Here is a 4,798-nt window from a genome sequence, read left to right on the forward strand (position 1 = left end):
ACGCTCCAGCACCTCGATGTCCTTCCTGTAGGGAGGGGCCCAAAACTGAACACAGTATTGGAGGTGCGGCCTCACCAGTGCCGAGTACAGGGCACGATCACTTCCCTGCTCCTGCTGGCCACACTATTGCTGATACAGGCCAGTGTTTTAAGATGTTTTAAGAACATTGATGTAAAAATGAGGTCTTGGGGGGTCATTTATGGTTCACGTAGTAGTTTATATATTTATTGTAATTGTACACAACCTTGACAATCTATATTGCCATTCAAAAATAAATTGAAGTATTGTCAATTTGCACATGATCTGTCACTAATAAGAATCCCATTTACATACATAGTAAACATTTTTCATACTTAAAACACTGCTTTAAATTCTAACACTCCCATCTCTTCCCCCCTCCCATCCTGTGGAGATATGTTTAGACTATGTAAACAAAATTTTCCAACTATGCAACGTTCAGGGACTACCACCTTTTTTTAGCAATTTAATTGAACCATTTCAGCACTTTGTAGAGGTGGCTGGTGGGTATAGCTCTTAATTGCATTTTTGTTTAAAATGATTCTTCATAGATCACGTTGCAGTGATTCCTGCTTCTCATTGCTTGATGTATTTCCTTCTGACCAGGAAGATGGAAAACAGGGTTTAATAACTGTACCAGGTAAGCCACGTGAGCGCTTCCCTGGTTTAGTATTCTGCAGTGCCAGAGGTTCTGTTTAGCTGTTTTCACTGTTATTTACATGTGTAGTAAGGGGTTGAAGTCTTCAGCTGTGGAGAATTAAGAATGCAGGTAAGAGTCAGCTACCATACACTTCTCTAGTGTACTAACAGTTTGTATTTATACTCTGTGGTTTCCTGGGAGTTGAAATGAAAATTTACGAGGCATTAACTGCCTTTTGTTAAGCAACATGGTTCTTACTACCTCTTTTAACAGAGAGCTTGTCTTCCAGTGCCCAAAAAGCTAGAAAACTTTAGCATAACAAAAAAAAAAAGTGTTAAGAGGCAACATAATATTCTTCCATCCAGTCGAAGAAAACTCACAGCTAGTGGTAGCCAATGTAAGCATCCTTAGAGCCTGTGGACGCTGTACTGACCCACAACCAGAGTTTGGGCATCTGGGCTTCAGTTTAGGAAGGCTCACAGAAGTCGGCATATTGAAGTATTACAGTGTGGTAACACAAACACGAAAGCCCTATTTTGAGGAATGAGGTTCACGATGGCACTCATCTATGGGAATTGAATTTAGCTTCTTTTCCTACAGCAGCTGGCTAGGTGCTTTGAACCAGCAAAGAGCGCATTAGTAAAATGGTTTCATGTTTTTGAAAGCTAGTGTGGGTTAATGGAAAGGCATGGATAACCAGAGCATAAAGGTTTGTTAAGGCTGCGATGTTCTCACACTAGTGTCAAAAACCACTCGGGAAGAAAAGTCCCCTGCCAGCTCCTTGCCCGTTTCCTGAAGTTACACGTAAGTGTAATCCTTACAGGGAAAACCCCCACTTAAATAGTCCACCTTTGACAACAGTAACAGGAAGAATCTATAGCAGAGGTTGGAGTTCAGCACACCAAGATATAAAAAAAAAAAAGTAAGTAAGTTCAAGTGCTGAAGATACAGAGGAATCTTATCAACAGGCAGATTCGATGCTTTAGACTGATTAACAGCTTTCACTTTTGAGTGGAAGAACCAAAAACTTCATACTGCGCACCACAGCCGTGGCACCCTCTGGCTGCCCACCAGGCCTACAGAACACTGTAGTTGCAGGCACGTATACCTCAGAAGTAGCACCGCAGTCACGGCAGTTCCCCTCCAGTGCTGCCATGCCCGACCGAGAGACACGGGCACTTTCCCCCTCGTTCTGTTAGCAGAGTGCTAACAGAGGTTAGGTGCTTCACCCAAACGGCTTGCAGGATCTAGGATCCAACTAAGCTGGATCCTACTTAAAGGATCCTACTCCTGAAGCCTGCTCCAAGTTTTGCAAGCACGCCCCAAAGGCAGTGTTTAAACAGTGAGAGACTGACACTGCCAGAAGCAAACAAGGGAGAGGATTCTTCATTCAAATTCAGACACACATTCAAATTCAGACCAAACGAGGCAGGCAGCTGTACGGGGTTATTTTATCATGTAGCACCCCTGTCACTTTAGAGAAAGAAGAGTATAAAAGTTTAACTTAAAGGGATTGTTGAAAATCTGCTTATGTTACATCTGAACAAAGTTCAAAGAAAATCCTGAAGTTTAAACTACTGTAATAAAAAGATGTGGAAAGGAAGCCATGAATCAGTTGTAAAACAGCTAGTAGCAACTTAGTTTAGTAAAGCAAATTAATTTTAAAGCCATTGCTTGAGCAGGTCCATTAATGCTCAAGACAGGAGAGAGTCAGTCCTCTTTGAAGAAAGATGTCACCAGTTACCAAATGTTACCAAAACAAAGTACGTATGCTGTTTTGTAACATGAAGTTGTAGACTGTGATTAACAAAACTTTTTTTTTTAAAAACAAAACTCTACTGCCTTTACAAAACTGATGTGGCCTCCTGTGTTTTCTTTTTATGGGATGGAGGGAACATTTTCAAACATTAGAAACATATCTTGCCCTCAACAGAAAGTCTCAAATAAGACATCAGCAACAAATACCTGCTTTTAAAACACACAAGATGCAGAGTAGCATACTACTGTCGGTTCCCTAATAAAACTTGTTATTTTATGTTGCAAGATACTCATTCCAGTGCTGTCAGGGTAGCCACAGGGTAACTCACTTGTTGAGTGCGACGCACAAAACCTCAGCTTCAAGTTGTGCATAGCTTATGTAAGTACTTGAGAACCTTAAATCTGTGTCCTAGTAAAATTACCTTTTTGTAACAGAAAACAGATTACATATTAACAAGTCATATGTTCACACATTTATGTGCAGCTCACTGGAAAGAACAACTTTGCCCTTCCAAAGGGGATTCTTAACATGTACATCAGCAAACAGTTGCTGTCGGCAGCCTGTGGGTAGCATTTCTCTTCACCAGGGATCTAGAGACAGAGCAGATGCACAGCAAAAAAACCAAAACAAACCTATTCTAGTAAGAAAACCTTGCTGCAATTGCTTGTCTTAACCCTATCTGCTTTTAAGCTTGTCATATTAAGCAGCTGTAGAATTATTCCAGCCTTTATGCATAAGAATTGCCTCAGACATCTGTAATGTAATACTAAGCATCTGATGGCCATGCGCAGAAGACTTTCTGTTCTTACACATGCCTTTTAGCTACTGAAGAGCTTACACTGGAGACTTCCGCTGTTTGAGCTCTTCTGCCAGGTATCAGGAAGTCTACCACACAAATTAACATGTGGATGGGTTTTAGGAAGTCAGTACTTAAGAATGCTATTCATAATGGCTTTACCACAGCAGCACAGAAGATGCTCATGATGTTAAAGCCTACAGGAGCAAAGCTAGCTCAGTCATGTATTGACTTAAACTCAGGACAACTGACACTGAAGTACAGTCGCCCCCTCAGCGCCAAACTTGTGTCACTACAGCAGCAGAATTCAAGACTGAGGTTGCAGAGTAGCTGCAGCTCTCTTCAAGGTCACTCAGTTTTTGTTCAAGGGCTTTAAATATGTAAACTCAAGGTGCCAGACCATCCACAACTGATTGTGTAGAGGAGGAACAGTAGAGCAAAGCACGTGCATCTCAGTCACTTGCTGTCAGTCATGAAGATACAGTTCCAGCACTTGAGCTAGTTTGGCAGGGCTATATACAGCTGTAAATGATGCTTCCTTTTTCTGTGAAGATATTTGAGAGTATAGTTCACCTCTACCAACTCTAGCTTGGGTCACGCACTGCTCTCTTTGTAGCATGAACAGTAGTGGAACACGAAGGACATGGTTGGAGATAAAATGGCTGCCAAAGCCAGAAACAAGAGCATGACCCTTCACTTGTTTACAACAGCATCAAGCTTGTACAGGAGCACTGCTGCAGGATGCCCGATTAACACCAGAACACCTAAATGCATTTCTGCAACAGAGCTGAAGTCACTGAAGTGTTACACTGCAACTAATCTCGGTCTCTTACACTGACTTGACTAAGAAACCACTTTTCATAGTTCGAGTAGCCCATTCCTATTCTGGTAATAGAAGAGCTGTGTAAAGTCAAAAGAAAAGTGACTTGCTCTGGCAAGTGCTACAGTACCTCAGTGACTGACAGAAGCATTCAGAATATATGAACATACATTGGACCTTGACAATGTCTAAAATGTATCAAAGAAAATAGTAACGCAGTCATGTAATACATTATAGACACTTTCATTAGATCAACTAAATGACCAAAGATAACTGGTAAGCTACGCACGTCCATCAAGTAGATTACATCTTTGGGGTAATAATATCCGGTTTGTAAGCCCTTTTGTTTAGATCCTTGACCAAAAGGTTTACGTGCCGAGTACCAAGGCTTAAATAAGCTCTCAGGATTTCTTTCAAGTTTGCAACAAACAGCATTTAAGCAACCTCAAAAACAGGGTGCTAATATCCAGCTCGCACAGCACAATTTCTGTTGTTTCTCCTCCCCAGCACAAGATGTAGATTTCATTCAAAACAAAAGAAGTGGAATAGTAACATGTGCAATAAGACATTTTCAAGGGAAAGCTACACAACAGTCCTTGTATATTCTACCCCCTCATACTACTGTCATTAGCATCATCCTATCATAAGCACAGTACGTTATGTACAGCGATGTGCACTGAGACCATTCACTTAATTTCAGCACGTGGCAGAGCCATTATGCTAGCATTTTGTAACTAAGATTGGTACTGGTATGGGAATCTAAAA

The sequence above is a fragment of the Aptenodytes patagonicus genome, chromosome 4 (assembly GCF_965638725.1).
Source record: "Aptenodytes patagonicus chromosome 4, bAptPat1.pri.cur, whole genome shotgun sequence".
Taxonomy (NCBI): Eukaryota; Metazoa; Chordata; class Aves; order Sphenisciformes; family Spheniscidae; genus Aptenodytes; species Aptenodytes patagonicus.